A 22,024-nucleotide genomic window follows, 5' to 3' on the forward strand; every position below is an offset into this window, starting at 1 on the left:
GTCTCCATGGGAAGCTCTACCCACAAGTGTGAGAGGGAGACCAGAAGGCAAGAGGAGGAAGAGGACTCTCTCCTGCTGATCTGCTGGCTGTTCGGTCAGCAATGACCTTGCCTTAGCTCTGCCCTCCACCCTGAACCCAGCTTATGGCTTGTGCACCCTCCTGCCCCTCGGAAGGATCGGCAGCAGCCAGGCCGGGCCCCTCCAGGAGGCAGATCCCCAGTGCCCAGGGCTCCCCTTCCGAGTTTCTTGGCTGCCAGCAGCGGCTGGTCAGCACCCCCATTCTGCAAGGACTGGGCCCAGCACTCCGAGACCCTCCTCCAAGCTCCAGGTCTGAGCATCGCAGCGTCTCTCCTCTTTCCCCCAGCCTGGAGGTGCCAAAGTTCATTCCTCCATGTGGGTTCTCACCTCAGTCCTAATGCCAGTTTTTAACCAATCCCCTGTGCTGTAACAGAGTAACTCTTCGATACAATAAATAGAGCAGTTTCTGATTTCCTGAACTGGAACCTGATTCACATCCTGGATATCTCAGGATGATCCTGGGTAGCCCTACAAGCTTGGTTCTCTGTGTGTCGTGATAGTGAAAAGTTGGTTAAAGCACTACTCCCAAACCCCCAGTCCCGACCCCCGATCCAGGCCCAAGCGGCCAGCAGACAGCATCAGAGTTCATCCTCTCGTAGACACACCCAAGAAAGTATTTCCAAAATCAGAGTCAAAATGGATGCTCTTGAGCATTTACTTGTTCTAGACACACGTGAGTCCTCCCAGGACTGGATGTACCGACCAACCGTGTGCCGTGCTTAGTCGCTCAGTGTCCAGCTCTTTGTGACGCCATGGACTGTAGCCCGCCAGGCTCCCCTGTCCATGGGGATTCTCCAGGCAAGAATACTGCAGTGGGTTGCCATGCTCTCCTCCAGACTAACCATGATTGTCATTAACTCTGTCTGAGTCCACAGGCTTTCCTGAGTGCTAGGGCCGCAGGCGGGGGTAGGGGTAAGCGGTCTTTCCTTTCTTGCTCTAAAATCAAGCTATTATGACACAGGAAGGTGTAAATTCAGACTCCTTTAAATGTGAAAAGCGAAAAGTCGGATTGCAGCCCAGTATCCAGCTTATCTTTTTCTATTAATCAATCACCCAGGATTTATCGAGCACAGTAGGTGCCCCCAAGGCACTCGCAGATGCCGGCAGAAGGTAATCTCTCCACATGCACTTACTTCCCTTCACAGCCCCTCTGGGCTCTCAGTGAGGACTCAAGAGACACGTCTCATAATTTCCCCATTGTTGCTGGTCTATTTTTATCCTTCCTGTGTGAATCAAAGTGTGACGTACTGTCCCACTGTTCAAAGCCTGACTGGTAAAGCTTTTGATATCATTTGATATCTTCAAGAAAAATATATGACTTGTTCCCTGACCTCAAAATCAGATTTAAATGATTTCATCATGAAATACCTTATGCTGAGCGGACAGGTGGATGATATCAGTGCGTGGAGAATTTACAAAACCAGCAACTTGCAAAGCCAGGTCTGCACACTCTAGGAGCTGGACTCCTCCTAGAAGAGAGGTGCCGACCTGCTGTCCACACCAGGCTTGGGCCAGAATTGGCCAGTTCTGTCCTGGAGACCTAGCGATCATTCCAGATGGACAGATTAGGAATTAATCATTTAGGGCAAAATGCATCCTAATAATGGCAACTTAATTACAGTAATAATAAATATAATAATAAGGATAATGCTTAATAATTCTTTAGTACAACTCAAAGTTCTGTATTTATGTTAACCCATTAATATGGGCTGAATCGTGTTCCCCTAAAATGCATATATTTAAGCCCTAACTGTTCATGTATTGAAGCCCTAACATCCAGTACCTCCTAATGTAACTGTGTATTTGGATCATGGGTCTTTAGAGAAATAAGTAAGTTAAACGGGGTCACTAGGGTGTGCCCTAGTCCAATCTGATTGATGTCCTTTTAAAAAGTGGAGATTAGGACATAGAGAGAGGGACCTCATGGGAACACAGCCACAAAGGCCTTCTGCCAGCCGAGGAGAGAGGTTCTAGGAAAAAACAACCAAATTTATGCCTTGATCTTTGTCCTCTTGCTACCAGAACTATGAGAAAATAAATTTTTTGTTCTTTAAGCCACTGAGTTTGTGGTCCTTTTTTAGGGCAGCTCTAGCAGAATAATACACCCATGAACTTAAAAAAAAAAAACTTCCTATGGAGAAAAACATACTTTGAAAAGATACACGTACCTTAGTGCTCATTGCAGCACTATTTACAATAGCCAGGACATGGAAGCAAACTAAATATCCATCAACAGAGAAACGGATAAAGATGTGGCATGTACATATACATATATAATGGAATATTGCTGCTGCTGCTGCTAAGTCACTTCAGTCGTGTCCAACTCTGTGCGACCCCATAGACGGCAGCCCACCAGGCTTTCCGTCCCTGGGATTCTCCAGGCAAGAACACTGGGGTGGGTTGCCATTTCCTTCTCCAATGCATGAAAGTGAAAAGTGAAAGGGAAGTCGCTCAGTCGTGTCTGACTCTTAGCGACCCCATGGACTGCAGCCCACCAGGCTCCTCCGTCCATGGGATTTTCTAGGCAAAAGTACTGGAGTGGGGTGCCATTGCCTTCTCCTACTCAGCCATAAAAAACAACAAAATAATAATACCATTTGCAGCAACATGGATGGACCCAGAGACTGTCACACTAAGTGAAGTAAGTCAGATAAAGAAAGACATACATCACTTTTATATGGAATCTTAAAAAAAAATGGTATAAATGAACTTATTTACAAAACAGAAATAGAGTCACAGATGTGGAAAACAAACTTATGGTTACCAAGGGGGAGAGGAGGGGAAGGGATAAATTGGGAGATTGGGATTAACCTGTACATGCTGCTATATGTACAATAGATAACTAATAAGGATCTATTGTATAGTACAGGGAAATCTACTCAATACTCTGTAATGACCTATTTGGGAAAAGAATCTTTAAAAGAGTGGCTATATGTATATGTACGACTGATTCACTTTGTTATATACCTGAAACTATCACAACACTGTAAATCAACTATTGCTCAAAAAAAAAAAACCTCCCTGACACAAAGGAAGGTTTACTCGGCTGCACGTTTCCTCATTTTCAGCTGGTAAAAATGAGGCACGAAGACCAGTGGGCTTTGCCTGGCCCCCAGTTCTCCTGTGGATGGATGGGGTTTCACCTGACTCTCTTTCTTGTCTGTTGGCTGCAGCTCTGTTCTTCAGTTGGAGTGATTGGGAACATCAGTATTAAGCAGATATTTTCAAAAAGCAATCAACTCCAGATTTTCCATTATTAATGTGGAATAGAGCTTATACAGAAAATGAAAACACACATATATTTCAAAACCCAATATTAGCCATTAATGTCAACCCAGTCAAACACTCCAGATTTCATCAACTCCTGCTGTTTCCCTTTGAGGAAAATCCTAGCAGTGTTATGAATTCATCTATTATCTTTAACTCTTCATAAAGTATCGAGGTTGACAAAGCCCAAACTTCTCTCTGATAGAAGCATTCTAAAGTTTATCTGTATTCTTGTGGGAGAAATGGAACTTCTAGAGCCTTGGCTTATTTTTAAATGACAAATGCTAAATTAACATTTTGTAAGATGAATCTGACATGTGAAATGGTTGGTATAGTTTTTCTTAATCCTCTGTTTCAAAGAGAAGAAGCTGTATTTTCTTAGATCAACCAACTAAAACCCAGGATTGTATGGATCATCTAGCCTAATAATTTGCTTTTTCTTTTAAGCAGAAGACTTCTTTTTTCAAAAACGACATTTTTGAGGAAGTGCGATGTAGAACAAGATGAAATCTCAGCTTCTCTGGTGGAAGAGAAGATCTTGACCTCTAACACTCAGCCTGCTTCTTGCACCTTCATCTTTCTTGACTCTGAGGAAAATAGTATGAAAACCACAGACCTATTCCAATCCTCACATTTTACAGATACGGAAACTGAGGCCCTGGTGGAAAACATGGCTGTGGCCAAGACTGAGCATCTGACAACAACACAGCCAGACCAGGAACACACATCTCCTGATTCCTGGGTCATGGTCTTTGTTTGTATCACAGTGTGTTGGTAAGACTGCTGCAGAAAAGGGGGCTCCCTTCCAGGGCCCGAGGGTGGACTCTTGTTTAACACCAGGAGATGAATTATTGGGGGAGACACACACAGTGACAAAGAAAAGACTTTATTGGGCAGGGGTGCCTGAGTAGAGACCAGCAGGACTGCTCTGCCATGTGGCAGTCTCAGGTTTTATGGAGATAGGGGTACTTTCTGGGCTGTCTCTGGCCGGTCATCTTGCTTGGCCCGTATTTAGTCTGACACCAGGTCCTTGCTGGTGGTGCGCACATCTCTCAGCCAAGATGAATTTCGGCTCTAAAGATTCTGGGAAGCTGGCAGGACATACTGGAGGCTGGTGTCTCCTCCCTCCTTTCAGCCCCTCCTGAATTTTCCCATTTCGGTTTCAGTGGCGGCACCACGTGCCTTACTGAGGCCTCCTGTTGTGAGACAGCTCAAGGGCTTATCATCATGCCTGGCCAAGGCAGACGGATTCAGCCCATGGTTTCCTAACAATACCAACTTCGTTTGACAGTCTAGCTCCCGGGACCGCCTCAGTGCTTCAACCAGATGCAACTTTCACTGCTAGGACTCACATTGTGGTGAGATACATATGTCCGCGTCAGTTACATCAAGCAAGTCTCTTAAGTACCCAGAATTTGGAGGCAGATTTCCAAACACAGGGTCTCAAATGCTCAGGTCAGGCTTCTCTGCTTGAAGAAATATTCCTATACTCCAACTCAGTGGTTCTCCAACTTTAGTGTACCTTTAGAATAACCTGTGAGTGGGAGAAGAGTGTTAAAAAATAAAGATGCCAGAAATTCTGACTCAGTAGGTTCAGGGTATAACCTGAAGGATCCACAGACAGAGCTTCGAGATCAGATGCCTGACCTTGATTAGTCTTTGTCCTTCAAGCCTTCACTGGATAACTAAAATTTGCTCAAATTTCAGGAACTACTAAATTTTCAACACATTTTCCATGTGACAAGAGCATTATCCTCCTCCCCAGATTCAGAACATCAAACCCCAGGAGGTATCTCTCTTCCACCATAGTGTCCTGGTGAATCCACAGCAACAGGTCGCCAGCTCTGGTGGTCCCCCTGGGAGAAGCAGCAGGAGCAGAGGTAAGGAACAGAGCTCTGTTTGCATGCAGATCGTTTCCATAGAAAATTAAACAAGCAATAATGGCCTGCAGAAAGTATTGTGTATAACCACCACAACAAAAAAATTGTACTTTAAGGGATAGCTCATCTAAATTCGAAAGTAATATTAGCTCTCAAAGGTCCTGCACTCAGATAGGATAGAGGTCAACTTAAGGAGCTGAGGAACCAGAAAGGTTAAGAGTTCATGGTAAAGATCAAATCTTGCACTGAGAAATTCCTGTGTTGAACTGTGCCAAAACCGGATGCTTTTATTGGTAATTATGATGATGATAATTCATTTAACTAGGAATAAAATAGGGCATGATTGTTTACTTCTGCCCATTTCCCCAGACAGGCAGAGAAATGAGAAGAAAAATCTCAGAGGTTTTACTCTTGGCTAAATGATATAATTTCCTCAATTAACCAAGAATAAACATAGCAACAAAATAATTTGCCTTTACATTATACAATAGTCGTAAATAGACTTCTTACACCTTGCTTGGAAAAGTCAAAGTGGAGACAGGCTGCCAAAGAATTGGAAACATCTTGAGTTTGGTTTCCATCTGAAAAGACACAGTCCTTGGAAACCTGCTCACATTTTCAGGCTTGGCATGAGACTTTCAAAAGCTAATCTTGGTTTCTCTCCTTCCTACTGAACCCATTCCAAGGCCAAGAGATTGTGGGTTGAATTGTGGTGAGATAAAAGATGCTTCTGAGTGCTTGAGGGGAAAGGCGCAGAGATACAGGGGAGAGCAGAGTGCATGTCTGAGAGGAGGTAGACAGTTTGGCTGGGTTTTTTGGAGAATCCTTAATATAAACTAGGAATTGCTGGTGGTCCATGAACATTCTCATGATTACAGCAAAACATACCCTCAGGAAGGGAGTTACTATCACTGAATCAGGCTGCTGGGGGTCCAGGACTGGAGTGCACTAGCGTGTGACTCCTCACTCACATCCCAGAGGAAAAACTTTATAACGGTCAAATTTACACAAAATCACCCAGGTATTATACAATCTTATAAAGCATAAGCTGCAGCCATGTTTCTTCAATAGCGGAGCAGAAACTGATTTTGTTTTAAATCCTTTAAAGAGAATGTTTTGTAAAGAAATTACCAAGACTTTTGTTCAAATGAAACCTCTGCTTATCACCATAAATAAAAATCCTTTTTCCCACTGCATAGTTAAATCTCTTTGATGCCCTCTCTCATTCTATGCTGCCACAGCCTCTTCCTCAGCCTCACACAGACTTTCTAGAAGAGGATGCACAGGAGACATTAGCATCTCCAGGTTGTGAAATGTGACCATGCCCTAAAGTGGCATGAGGCTCATGTTCAGGACCAAGGACAGTGGTCCACGGACTGGCTGCTCCCCTGCTTCTAGCCCCCTTTCCTCTCCTCCCCACTCTAATATCTAGTCACATCACATCCCTGAGCAGAGGAATATGGACCACATGGTTGAGATTAGAAACCAAACTAGGGTTGAACTGCCTTATAAAAATAGAAGCTGCCCCCACCCAAGTTCCACTTTGATCAGTCAACAGATACCTCCAAGTTCAAGGATGGAACCTGTAAAATTCAAAGGATTTACTCACTGTTGCCTCGGGTAAGTCTCCACTGCTGACTTAGTTCTGAAGACGGCAGTTGCTGCCGTGGGGGATGCCGTGGCTGAGAACCTTTGTTTGAACCCCAGAGCCGCAGTGGCTGCTGCATGCTCCCCTGGGTCCTCACACGCTGCTGGGCCAACTCTGCCCTGCTTCCATGTGTCTTTGAGATCATAATGGCATTAGAGAAGCTCAGTCTGAGGCATATGGGTCCAACAGACCAAATCTGGGCCCACAGTGTCGTGAAGTGAGATGCTCAACTCTCAAGAACATGTAGTAAGACATTTGCTCATTTTTGCACCTTCTGGAGCAAGGTCAGAACACAAGCATTTCTGGGAATAATGTGTTTTTGCAAGATAAAACAGAAGGTGAAGAGGATATAACTACATTACAATTCTGTTAAATACCTTTATTTATAGAGATGAAAGTTAGGAAGCAGGATTAATTGCTGCAATATGAGGAAAGTAGAAACTAATTAAAAATGAACATTTTAGCATGCTATCAAAGGGCTGGGTTCTCTTTGAAGGTGCCCTTTACAAACAGAAAGAGTTTACAGCCTGGAGGAACTATCCTTCTCCTGATTTGGTTACAGATTCTCTCTCTCTCTCCTTCTTTCTCATACACACACACACCATATACCTCAGTAAACTTAGAAACTGATATCAGAGGAGGAAGATAAAACGATGGCAAACCCTAGTTAACCCTGGCTTGATAACTCCAGTCTCTCCATTTCAAGGATGAAATGAAACACGAGAGCCTTGAAGTGAGTTATAGAACCTACAACAAACCCAGCAGGGCATCCGGTGCGAACGGTCACGTTCCTGGTCTTGACAGGATCAAACAAAGCCAACAGCAAATAGCCAGCGCCCAGAAGCTTGCAGGGAAGAGGGGCCCATTTGAAGGGGCTGAGGGAAGGGAGAGACAATCAGAGCAGCCTGGGAATTAGATCATCTGATTGAGCTCAGCCTTCCCTCCACTTGAACCCATCCAGGGTAACTGCTTCTTGGAAATCCTCCCAGTGAAGAATAAAGCAGTTATTTTGCACTTCTATGTCCTATGCACCCTTGACACACAGGTTATAGTGATAAATAGGACTGGAGATAATAGGAAAGGAGCCAGACCCTAACCCTAACCCTGACTCTGACCTTAAACCTTAACCTGCATGCCAGTATCCTTTATTACTTTAATAAGGACAACATTAATTTGAATAACAAAGATAAAACTTTCTACACACAAAGCCCATGATGTATGGCTATTTTCATTATTAATAATAAAAATTGACCCATTATTTTATATCACTGCAAGATCCCCTTCTGTGATACCTAATTGCTCTTAAACTTACTTCTGCATCTTCCCAGGTGACTATATTCACTGTCCTCTTGGGTTTGCTCTGTTGGATAGTCCAGCCTCTTGGGTTGAGAAACATTGACATTCAATGTGCTCCCAAACACAAAACATCTCGCACATTTTTCCTACCCCTGTTGCCCCAAATCTCTCATGAATACTACATATCTCTCCCCCACTGTCATCCTCCTTGAGAAGACTACCCTCTAGCTGAGCAAGACACTACACAGTCTGCTTGGGGGAAGTTGCCAGTTCTTTGCTTTTTCCAAGACTTATTAACTTGGGCAGGACCCTAGGAAGGGGAGAAAGGCGTGGGGCCAGGAATGAATATGCTCTGGGGGTGGTGGGTCTCGAGAGGGGGTCTGATGCTTGGTGTGTTTAAACTCCTGCTTTTTCCACTCCTCAGAGGCTCTGTTACTCTGGCCAAATCAATCATACCAGACAGAATTTTGGCAACATGGTGCTTGCATCTAGGGTATCGTTCTGCGTGATAAGCAATTTTGCTATCAGTTTCCCCCAGTACCTGGTGCATAATGTCAGTTGGATTTCAATGTTGTCATGATAAGCTATGGTCTTCTACAAATGCTATGTAGATATGCCTGCCTAATGGATCTTAGTTATTCCCACAGAGGAGACTGACTTCATCCCCTAGGATTTGCTCTGAGTAATTTCTCTTCAGCTCTCTCCTTGGGAACTCAGCTCCCAGGGATGGAGTGAATCAATGCCCAACCATAATCACTGCTCCTTCCAAGGGAAACTGCCCCCCTTGGGGCTCAGAGGCACAGCTAACAGGTGTCTTTTACAGAGGAGAGACTTGATTTCAGATGGCCATCTTTTTTCTCAGAAATGCAAAGCTGTTTCCAGCCTCTCCGAAGTGTTATAAATAAACAAATAGGGACTTCCCTGGTGGCCCAGTGGTTAAGACCTTAGCTTCCAACGTGGGGGCGTCGGTTCCATTCCTGGTCAGGGAGCTGAGACTCTACATGCTACAAGCCAAAACATGAAACAGAAGCAATATTGCACCAAATTCAATGAAGACTTTAAAATGGTCCACATCAAAAAAAAATCTTTAAAAAATAAAATAATAAATAAACACATACACACACACAGGTATGTGTGTGTGTGTGTATATATATATATATATATATATATATATATGTGCATGTATGTGTGTAAAGCTTAAAATCAGGTCAGGAGAGGCTCTCTGATCTTTGCTAACATAAGACAATGATGCTGCTGGGGGGAGAAATCACAGAGAGGCACAAAGGCTTTCCCCCTTGGACAAGGCCCCCATCTGACCGCTCACAAAATCCATTTCCCTGAAGGCCCAGAATTCCCACTCAAGGCTTCTTCTCTGTCCTAGGAGCCCTCCTCTCCACAGCGGCATGCTTCCTTCATGTGGAATTGGAGATGAATCATCATCTTGGAGAAATGACTTTCCGTGGGGCCAGCTAAGCCCACTGAGGCTCTCAGTTGGGTGGCAGCCGCCCCCCGCCCCCCGCCCCGCCCAGCCCCAGACGGAGTTATATGAGGACCTGTGGAAAAAAATTAAAATCCTGGATGGAAGCTGTGGGGGCTGAAATGAACCAGCCTATTACCCAGTGCCTCTCTGACGGTGTGGGTTAATTTATCACAGGGAATCCAATCACTTCTTATAAAATCGGAGCAGGTTTCATTTAGTTTGATGAGGTATATTGCAAGATTTCAGAAAATCAATTTTACTGAGAGCCATATTAAGCCCCAGGGAATATAACACTACATGTACCTCACATAAGTTTTTGTTATTACTCAGAGGATCGCTGGGGAAATTATATACTTAGTCCAATGAAGGGTAATGGCTACCTTCATTGTCTTGGGCAGCTCTCACCCTGCTTACCTCTGTGAAATAACAAATAAAAATGGTAGGGCTCCAAACTGGTACTTATCTAAGCTCTGCAGAGCCAGATGCATGATAAGAGTGAGTAAATGTGACTTGATTTCCCAGAGATGCTAACCCCTTACCGTATGGGATGATAAGAACCCACGCTCAGCTGTTATGGCTACTATGTATTTTGACCAAAGCCCTATTCTGATGGAGTCCTCTAATTTGAGTTCTCAGAGCAGTGTTTGCAAAGGAAGCCACGGTGGGCTAAAATTGCTTTCAACCAATCTGCCAGGTTAATATTTCCTGAGAGGTATATTTCTTAGTGAGAAACTTTTCCTCCAGTGGCTAAGGAACATTTCTATCTATAGTCATCTGGTCTCTTGGAGACTTTGGCTTGTAAAGCAATAAACCAACCTAGCTTTTTATGGGGCCCCCAACTTGAAGCTGGTGGCAGGGAGTGCACACTCCACTGGACTTTGGTGATAACTTCCTTCTCCAAAGGCCATTGGAACCGAAAGCAGTGGGTATAGGGAGTGTGTGTTGGGAAGAAGCGGGAGCTTGTGGTGCTTCAATCCAGCTGCATCCCACAAACACCACAGCTGCTCTTATGTATCCTCGGTCTAGGACTGTGTTGTGCAATGTGACAGTGATTATCCCCATGTGGCTATTTAAACTAGATCACTTAAAGTTAACATAATTAAAAATTAAATTCCTTAGCTGCACTTGCCACATTTCGAATGCTTGGTAGATATGGTGGTTAGTGGCTACCATCATTGGACAGCACACATCTAGAGCATTTACATCCATCGCAGAAAGTTCTAGTGGACTTCGCTGGGTGGCCATTTAGTTCTTGAGATTTGATAGCTATTACATGGATCTGAGAGTTTAGTTCAGGCTAAAGTCACTGCCCATATGATACAAGGGTCCTTCATTTCCAGATCCTCTTTCACCAGCGTAAACTGGGGCTATACATGACCTCTAGATGGTCTTTGGGTCAGAGAACCTCTCTTCCACCATAGCAGAAACAGCCACAGGAAAAACTCAGAACTGGTTTTAGAAATTAAGAAATAAGGATGAAAACTGTACATTGTAGGACAAAGCTGGTATTTAGGAATCTATGGGGAAAAGGTTTTCATTAGTTCTGTATGCAAGTCAAGAACAGTTAGAACCAGACATGGAATAATGGACTGGTTCCAAATTGGGAAAAGTGTACGTCAAGGCTATATATTGTCACCCTGCTTATTTAACTTCTATGTAGAATACATCATGAGAAATGCCAGGTTGGAAGAAGCTCAAGCTGGAATCAAGATTGCAGGGAGAAATATCAATAACCTCAGATATGCAGATGACACCACTCTAATGGAAGAAAGCGAAGAGGAACTAAAGAGCCTCTTGATGAAAGTGAAGGAGAGTGGAAAAGCTGGCTTAAAACGCAACTTTCAAAAAAAATAAGATCATGGCATCACTTCATGGCAAATTGATGGGGAGAATAAGGAAACTGTGACAGACTTTATTTTCTTGGACTGCAAAATCACTGCAGACTGTGACTACAGCCATGAAATTAATAAATACTTGCTCGACAGTGTATTAAAAAACAAAGACATCACTTTACTGACAAAGGTCCATATTGTCAGAGCTATGGTTTTTCCAGAAGTCATGTGCGGATGTGAGAGTTGAACCATAAAGAAGGATGAGTGCCCCAGAATTGATGCATTTGAACTATGGTGTTGGAGAAGACTCTTGAGAGTTTCTTGGACTGCAAGGAGATCAAAACAATCAATCCTAAAGGAAATCAACCCTGAATATTCATCGGAAAGACTGATGCTGAGGTTGAAGCTCCAATACTCTGGCCACTGGATGCAAACAACTGACTCATCAGAAAATACCCTGATGGTGGGGAAGATTGAGGGCAAGAGGAGAAAGGGGCGACAGAGGATGAGATGGTTGGATGGCATCATCAACTCAATGGACATGAGTTGGAGCCAACTCTGGGAGATAGTGAAGGACATGGAAGCCTGGTATGCTGCAGTCCATGGGGTTGCAAAGAGGCAGACATGACTGAACGACTAAATAACAACGTCAGTTCTTGCCCTGTACCAAGACCAAACTTTTCTACTGTCCCTTTGTGTCCTATTTTATATTTCACATATACATAATGTTATACAATATTTGTCTTCTCTTTGACTTGCTTCACTTAGTATGATAATCTCTAGATCTATCCATGTTGCTGCAAATGACATTATTTCATTCTTTTTCAGGCCTAAGTAGTATTCCATTGTGTATATGCACCACATCTTTATCCATGTATTTAAGTTGTTTCCACATCTCGGCTATTGTAAATAGTGCTGCAATGAACACTGAGGTTTTCATGTATCTTTTCAAATTAAAGTTTTATCTGGATATATGACTAACAGTGGGATTGCTGGACCACAGGGCAACTTTATTTTTAGTTTTTAAAGGAACCTATCTATGAAACAGAGACAGACTCAGACATAGCGGGCAGACTTATGGATGCTAAGGGGTGGAGGAGAGGGGAGGATTGGAAGTTAGGAGTTAGCATATGTAAATTATTATACATAGATGGATAAACAACAAGGTCCTAGTATAATAGAACAGGGAACTATGTTAAATATCCTGTAATAAATCATAATGGAAAAGAATATAAAAAAGAATATATGTATATATATGAATCACTTTGCTGTACAGCAGAAATTAACACAACATTGTAAATCAACTATGCTTTAATAAACTTAAAAAAATCTCCAGTGTCATGAGAGGAACTGATTCCTCCTGAATTCACATGTTAAAGTCCTAAACTCCAGTATCTCAGAATGTGACAGTTTCTGGAGATAGGATGTTGGAAGAGATAATCAAAGTGAAATGAGGCCATTAGGGTGAATCCTAATCAGATGTGATCGGTATCCTTATAGGAAGAGATGAATGGGACGCTGACACCCAGAAGGAGCCATGAAGCGTAGACAGATGATGGCCATCAGCAGGCCAGTGAGAGAGGCCGTGGAAGAAACCCATCCTGCCAACACCTTCATCTCAGACTTCTGACCTCCACGGACTGAGTGGTTTGAACAACAGAAGTGCATTTTCTCAAAGTTGTGGAGGCAGCCCTAGCAAAAGAATGTACCTATCATGCAGATTCTTCCTAGAGCAAACCAGAGGCCTCTGCAACAGCTACCATGAGATTTTTTTCAAATCGTTGGGAATTCCCGGGCAGTCTACTGGCTGGGACTCTGTGCTTTCATTGTGGGTTCTGGTTGAGGAGCTAAGATACTGTAAACTGTGGCACAGGCAAAAAAAAATTCTTTAAATCAAGCTGGAGATATTTTGAGGATACATTGCCCATCATCACAGTTTTCCCCTCAAGCCTAACAAAGTAGCTATTTGCACAGAGGATTATTATGCCTTTTCCTGTAGGGCAATTCAAGCTTTGATGCTACTCACAGAGCCAGTGGGGAACTGGAACTCAGAAGTGACAGACAAATTACACATGAGAAAGGGCAGAACATTTCAGAAGAGTGTTTAAAAAATCATTTTACCTTCACTGATATTTTGCTGTGACATCCTTTATTGATTTCTACATGTCAACTCTAAATTACATCTGTGTGTGTGTTTACACACATTGGGTAGAGTTAATCACATTCACAATATATAGATTTAGCAGCTATTCATATATCACTCCTTTTCAAGGTGTTTAACAACAATTAATTAATGTAACATGCAACCAACCGCATGTTCAACATAACAGCCCACAGGGAATGGGATGCAAACTTTAAAACCCAGTGAAGTTCTGATGCTAATATTTTTCGTTTGGTAGGATTCCTGGGGGAAATGCCCAGTTGTCAACTCCTGAAGAGAGATCGGAATATCTAGATAAGAGAAGGTCTTGGATATGGATGTGGGCGCGCTCAGTCATGTCTGACTCTTTGAGACCCCATGAACTGTAACCCACCAGGCTCCTCTGTCCATAGGATTTTTCAGGCAAGAAAACTGGAATGAGTTGCCATTTCCTACTCCAGGGGATCTTCCTGACTCAGGGATCAAACCCTCGTTTCTTGTGTCTCTTTCATTGGCAGGAAGATTCTTTACCACTGAGCCACCTGTGAAGGGCTTAATATTATCCAATTAGTTATCTGTGTATCTTAACCTTTTCTGTAATAGAAATTTTTTCGATTTTTTTTTCTGGCAGCATTGCAATCTTGCATTTAAAAAAATTTTTTTTTCTGTCAGATTGAACAAAAGAAACATCATTCAAGTAATAGTTTGAAACAAAACATTTGCATGACATTTGAGAATTACAAGATGTTTTTAGAGCCAAAATTTTCATTGGATACCCACCACACTTTTTAAAGTTAGGTTATTTCTCCCATTTTGCAGATAAGGTAACTAAAGATTGGAAAGCTTAAGTGACCTTCCAAAACTTTCACAGCTAGTTCCATAGGGAGCCAAGACAAAACTTTACATTTGGGATTTTAACCAGTCTGTTACATGTCTCAGAGGGAATGATGCTGAAACTGAAACTCCAGTACTTTGGCCACCTCATGCGAAGAGTTGAATCGTTGGAAAAGACTCTGATGCTGGGAGGGATTGAGGGCAGGAGGAGAAGGGGACGACAGAGGATGAGATGGCTGGATGGCATCACTGACTTGATGGACGTGAGTCTGAGTGAACTCCAGGAGTTGGTGATGGACAGGGAGGCCTGGTGTGCTGCAATTCATGGGGTCGCAAGAGTCGGACACGACTGAGCGACTGAGCTGAACTGAACTGAACATGTCTTCATATGCCTTTGTCCTTCCACCATGGCACACCATCCCAGGAGAATGTCCCCGGGGTGCTCTCCATGAAGCTGCCCTTACCCTTCATCGGCACTGCCCACTGTGGGCTTCTCCTGCCTGAGAAGATGGTTCTACAGACAGACAGGTAATTCCAGGGGAGACACGGATGAGACCCACGGCATCTCCACAGAGGCCACGGTGAATCCATTCCCTCAGTCTCTTCTGTCTCATCCCACTGACTTTTGCCTACTGAGTGAGGTGGAGTTAGGAACAAGGGATCTAGAGTGGGGAGTGGGCTTCCAGAAGCCATAGATAGGAACAGAGTGACCAAGGTGTGAAAAGCTGAGATGAGCTTCCTTCCCTAGCATCCCCTGCAGTCTTTACCACCTGCCTCACTTGTCTGGAGTTAGCCCTGACATGCCTTCCATGATGCGCAACCACCCTGTACTGGGGAAAATCGCAGAGGTATTCTGGCGCTGGTCTGTGATACAGTAAGGACCTGCCCTTGCCCTCAGCCCCCTTCTCAAGAATGCTTTTCTAGCACAACCTTCCTGGGTTCCCAGATTGGTCCTTGCACTTAGTGGACCAATCATGCTACCTGGACCACATCTGATGCTATGATATTTGGTGTCCCAACCAATGCAGGCAGGTCACCAGGGTGGCCAATGAGCTCTGAGGAGGCTTGGCACAGACTCGTCCCAGTAGAGCTGCTCTGTATTAGATGATGACGAGTGGACCTAATCAGACATCTCTCTTAGCAAACATGAATGCTGTGTGTGCACTCAAACTATAACCCAAAGAACTCAGGTTCTCTCCTCTCTGGACCTGAGAGAGCCGAGGACCTGAGCATCTGTGGCTAATGAAAAACAGGAATCCTATTCTGTTCCTTTCCCTTGTGTCCTGGAATCAGCCCCCATCACCCAAGGAGGTCCAGGTAAGTCTCTTCTGGGCAAGTTTAATAACCCCCTTGATGGAGTATGGTTCTAGGTCTCTGAGAAGTTCTGGGAGACTACAGAGAAATACAAGACACACAAAAATAACCTCACTAGCTCACCAGAGAGACACTGGCCAAGATGCCAATTTTTCTTTAAGATGCCCATATTTAAGTTATTCTTTCCCAAGTTTTTATTGTCTGCTTCCTTGCATCGTTGGGCTAAGAAGGTATTGAATATTCTCCCCAAAAGACTCCTGTGGAAAGTAGCTGAAAACTGTCAGAACAGATAAAGCAGAGATTACTGCTTTCTTTCAGGTCTGTTTCCTGATTTCCCTGCTGTGGACAGTAGTGATCTGCCTAGAAACCAGGCATGTGTTAATTTGCATGATTGTGTTAACTAACTAGCAGCCACTCCATCCCAGCCCCAGTATAACCTAAATTAGTTCAACAGGAGTAGGTGGTTTAATTCGTACATTATTTACATTTGCTAATAAACAAGCAATTTGAGTTTTAGCTCAAATTTTCTCTTGGGGACAGAGCCAGATCTCTGCTGAGAATTTGACCTGGAGAAATTCACCCTGTATATTCCTCTCATCCCAGATATCAACTCTGACCCACTCTTCGAGTTTTCATACAGAGAAAGTCTAGGTGGAACTTCTCTCCAGCAGCTCCACGCCCCAATTCATTGGAAGGACTGATGCTAAAGCCAAAGCTCCAATACTTTGGCCACCTGATGGGAAGAGCCAACTCACTGGGAAAGACCCCGATGCTGGGAAGGCAGATGATGAGATGGTTAGATAGCATCACCGACTCAATGACATGAACTTGAGCAAACTCTGGGAGATACTGGGACAGGGAAGCCTGGCATGCTGCAGCCCATGGTCACAAAGAGTCAGACACAATTGAGTGACCGAATAACAACAGTCCTCAGCCTCAGTCCAGACTGCGGAGGTAAACAGCCCTGTCTAACCCAGGTTCCAATTAGGGCTCACCCTGGCTACCAAAGGGCCCTGGCTGCCCCCACCCTGGGAGACCTGGGCTTCCACTGAGCTGAGACCCAGAGCTCTGGAGTACCCATTCTCAGATGGGTTTTCTTTCTGGGTGTCTAATTCTTCTTGGTTTCTTTCTGGCTACCTGCCTAGTTGGTCATGTCTCTTCCTAAAATTGTGCCTGTCTACTCCAGCCCTGAGAGCCCCTCTTTCTGAGACTAACATCTCATCATGAACTTAGGAGCTGCCAGATGTAGTCACCCCTAAAAGGACCCCAAACAAAGAACCCTTGGAGTCTCCACCACTGAGTTTTGTCCACCTATTAAGTGTGACCACAATCAAAATGCTAGTAATAACACATTAAAAATACTAGTAATAATAGCCAGCATTGATTGTGCTATTTCTTTGTGTCAGGAATTTTGCAGAAGCTAATGTTCACATAATTGGATGGTGGAGGAGACAAGCTCAGGAAAGTTAAGCATCTTGCCCTAAGTCACACAGAAAGTCATGAAGAGCTGGAATTTAGTCTGTCTGGATTCAGGCCCCCCATGAAACCATGCTTGTGTCACTCACCTCCCACACCTGTTTAATTATCGCCCACTGCTGCCTCCTAAGCTCACTTCAGGGCAGGGAGAGCTGGTACCGCTGGATGGCTTAGTTTGGGTGTTAAGGACCAGGGATGGGTGTCAGGAAGCCCCCAGATGTGACTAAAACTGTGTGGGACCCAAGCATCAATACTGAGACCAGTCAGAGAGAGGCCTGAGCCTCACAGCCAGAGACATGTGCTGACTGGACAAAATACTTTGCAGAGATTCCCCACCCTATATGAAAAGAGTATAAACATATATGCCCCGGAATATTACTCAGCCATAAAAAGGAATGAAATTGTGCCATTTGCACAATTTTGAATGGACCCAGAGACTATCATTCAGAGTGAAGTTAAGTCAGGAAAGAGAAAAACAAATATGGTTTATTAATGCATATATGTGGAATCTAGAAAAATGGTATAGATGAACTGATGTGCAAAGTAGAAATAGAGTCACAGATGTAGAGAACAAATATATGGACACCAAGAGGGGAAAAGTGGGGTGGGATGAATTGGAAGATTGGAATCGATATATATACAAAATATACATAAAATAGGTAACTATTTTATGAGAATAAATGAGAACCTACCATATAGCACAGGCGATTCTGCTCAGTGCTCTGTGGGGACCTGAATGGGAAGGAAATCAAAAACAGGTGGGGTATATGTATACATACAGCTGATTCGCTTTGCTGTACAGCAGAAACTAACACAGCATTGTAAAGCAACCATACTCCAATAAAAATTTATTTAAAAACCCAGTGAGGTCTGTAGCTCTCCTCTTAGAGATGGCACCCAAGGCACTTTCCCCAAGTGGCCATAACTGCTGTTGAGTCAGGGGATCTGGCTGCCTGATGCCAAGTAGAAAGACAGCAGCATCGTACCTCCAGATGACTGTCACGCTGCCTCAAATGAACTACAGTCGAAGGTGGTGGTGGAAGCACTGAAGGGGATTAATTCTGGGCTATCATTCAGCGTTCAGAAAAGGTTGTTTGTTTCATGCTGGTTGCTACTAAATGCAGTGATGTCATGAGGTATTATGAGTCTTACCCACCCCAAACTGCTTTTCTCCACCAAAGGGAACCCAAGAGTGGCGTGTGACTCTCTGGGTCCCTTCCCTACATGGCTCCTTTGCAGTACCTGAGGTTGGTCCCTGGGCTCTAACCACTTTCCTTGGGCATATTCATAAGAGAAAAGAGACCAGCCCCATCAGTGAAGCTCCGTGAGCAGCTCTTCTTTCCCAATACCTCTTCTCTCTAAAAGGACATGGCACTTCTATTTTACAACAGTTTCAGCCCTGCTCTTCACTACAGTTCCTGGGGCTTGCAATGGGCTCCTGACCCAGAGGAAAAGTCAGTGACAAGAAGAAGGGCGCTACTAAGGACTGAATGTTTGTGCTCTCTGAAAATTCACATGTTGAAACTCAAACCTCCAAGGTGATGGTAATTGGAAATGAGGATTTGGGATTAATCATATCATGAGGCTGGGCCCTTGTCTGATGGGATTAGTGCCCTTATAAAAAGAGACACAGAGCTCTCTCCCCCTCTACATGCCCCCCTCCTCCCCATTTCCCCATGTCAGGACACAGACAGAAGAGAGCTGTCTGCAAGATGGAAGGAGAGTCCTCACTAGAAGCTGAATTGGACAACATCTTGATCTTGGATTTCCAGCATTCAGAACCATGAGAAAATAAATTTCTGTTGTTTAAATGCCCCAGTCTATGCTGTTTTGTTATGGCAGCCCAAGCAGACAGAGACCCGCAGACAGAAGCCGCAGAATGAGAGAGAACCCGGTAGGCAGCATTAGTCTAGATGCTGAGGCAGCCAGCCTGCTCGTGAAAAGGCAGAGCTCTGCAAGCCCTTCTTCCAGCCGTCCTTGCCTGTTTACAGGCAGAAGCAGCAGCTGCCTTCAGCTGGAGGCGTGAAGTGCTCTGAGAGTTCCACCTGCCACACACACCTCTGTGCCACAGTGCTGGGGCTCCCTGCCCCTCACCTGGCAAGAAGTCTCCCTGCCGAATGAGCTAATGGGTTTGGAGAAAAGAAGACTCTGGGGTACTCACCATCTCAGTTGTTAACAGGGTTTCTCACTTGGTTTTTTGTGGCTGCAAGGACTTTTCTTCGGAGTAATTTAAGTGAGGCAGGAACTCAATGGCTGGTACCTTGACAAGATCACCAAGGTCTTCAGATCTTAGGGTTCAGGAGCGCAACTTGTGAGTTCATGGGAGTTCTGGATGATTGGTTCAGGCTAATCAAACTCATGAAACTGGCTGACAGCTGCTGAGTACATTTTTTTTCCCAAATGGAAAGTATTTTTGAAAAACGAAATTACTAACTCAAGGCAAGGTCACAGAGCGAGGCATAGGAAGATTTTTAATGGTTGATGTCATCAAGCTCTAATGAGCCTCTGCCTTAATGAGGAGCACCTCCCAGTGGGCCAGAAGACCTGGGACCAATCAAAGCACCCACCCCTCTGGCCAGGGCCAGAGACAAATAGGAGCTCTTCAACTTGTTCTTCATCTTTATGCTTTTAAATATCCCAAGTAGAGCAACTACTCGTTTTTATCATTAATGTGGTACTGTTTCCATGATTAGTATTTTAATCAGTTCAGTTCAGTTGCTAAGTCGTGTCCAACTCTTTGTGACCCCATGGACTGTGCCCACCAGGCTTCCCTGTCCATCACCAACTCCCAGAACTTGCTCAAACTCATGTCCATCAAGTTGGTGATACCATCCAACCATCTCATCCTCTTCTCCTCCTGCCTTCAATCTTTCCCAGCATCAGGGTCTTTTCCAATGCTATTTACTATTTATATCATTTACTATTACAATGCTACTTACTATTTATCTCAGATCAATGACATTCAGATGCCTCTGGGGAGTCTCTCTCAGCTAATCTGAGCACACTCCAAGTCATCTCTTCAGCAGATGGCTAGTCTCATCCGTGGGATGGTAGGTCTTTGGAGCTTCAATTTCAGTTAGTGGCATTCCCCAACTCCCTCCCCATGCCATCCTCTTTGGGATACAGTGATGAAATAATGCAAAGTTTAATAAATATGAGATTGACAGGAAAGAAAATAATTGGAGAGGTTCTGGTTGGACTTGAAGTAGGTCGACTCAACTTCCTCTTATCTCAGTTTAGAACTGGGTGCCAAGGTCTCTCATCAGTCAAGGCTGGGTCTTCTTTTTTTAATTCTTATTTTATTCTTCCTTTTTGGCCACACCAAATGGCATGTAGGATCTTAGTTCCCCCAACCAGGGATCAAACCCTAGCCCTTTGCAATGGAAATTTAGACCAGTCTTAATCACTGGACCACCAGGGAAATCCCAAGATTGGGTCTTATTACTGATTGGTCCTGCAAAACTACACCTATTTTCACATGCACCATTCCCCCCACAGCTGGCAGAGAGAAATGAAGCACATACACAGAGATGAAGAAACAAGAAACTGCACATTGCTTGTAGAGAGACGGCTACCCTCTGTGTGCCTGCATGCACAGCCCAAGGCGGTGGGCAGGGGAGCAAGGGATGAAAAGGTGACGTGTCTTGCAGGTGGTCCTGCTCTAGTTTCAGCATTGTTAGGCTTCCCATGTGGCTCAGCTGGTAAAGAATCCACCTACAATGAGGGAGACCTGGGTTTGATCCCTAGGCTGGAAAGATGCCCTGGAGAAGGGAAAGGCTACCCACTCCAGTATTCTGGCCTGGAGAATTCCATGGACTGCATGGGGTCACAAAGAGTTGGACATGACTGAGCAACTTCCACTAAATAAGATCATTAAGGACACTGAAAGCACCGACTATTTTACCCTCAAGGACTGGCAATTCCAGAAAAGTTTGGCGTTTTGGAGACTGATCTAAACTGGTCATGACCTTTGCCCAGGCCCCTGCTTCCTGTACCTTGTAGATTGCTTAATGCTATGCTATGCTAAGTCGCTTCAGTCGTGTCCGACTCTGTGCGACCCCACAGACAGCAGCCCACCAGGCTCCACCGTCCCTGGGATTCTCCAGGCAAGAACACTGGAGTGGGTTGCCATTTCCTTCTCCAATGCATGAAAGAGAAAAGTGAAAGTGAAGTCGCTCAGTCATGTCCGACTCTTAGCGACCCCATGGACTGCAGCCTACCAGGCTCCTCCGTCCAGGGGATTTTCCAGGCAAGAGTACTGGAGTGGGGTGCCATTGCCTTGGAGATGCTCAAATGTCCATCCTTCTGCCACTCCTGTATTGAATGAGAGCCAAAATGATTTCTTTGCCCTTCAGTCCTCCTTTCCAGTAAATGCCTGTCCATTCTCTGAAACTATAAGTGGATTCGGGGATTTTTTGACCCACCATAACTCTAAGAAAAACTCAGTATTTGTTATTCTCAGTCTTAATGCCTGCTCATGGTGATTTTAACTCTGCATTTTAAAATGGCTGTGGTATTTTAATAATACAACCCTCTTTCTGGTATTGTGGAAACATTACATTATTCAATGTATCCAATTGCAATGCATTTTTCTTTGCCCTTGTGGTGCATTATTACTGTGTACTCTTCAGAGAAGTATAATTTGGGGAGCAATTTTCCAGCAAACCGTTGAAGGCGTCGTGTTACAAATGGAGTTGATGTGTTGCTCTGCTCATGGAACTGCACTGAAAGGCCGAGAGCCTTTTTCAGGGTGAACACTGTCGTAGTGAAGTGATCCCA

This window comes from Bubalus bubalis, chromosome 17, assembly GCF_019923935.1.
Source record: "Bubalus bubalis isolate 160015118507 breed Murrah chromosome 17, NDDB_SH_1, whole genome shotgun sequence".
In the NCBI taxonomy this organism is placed as follows: domain Eukaryota; kingdom Metazoa; phylum Chordata; class Mammalia; order Artiodactyla; family Bovidae; genus Bubalus; species Bubalus bubalis.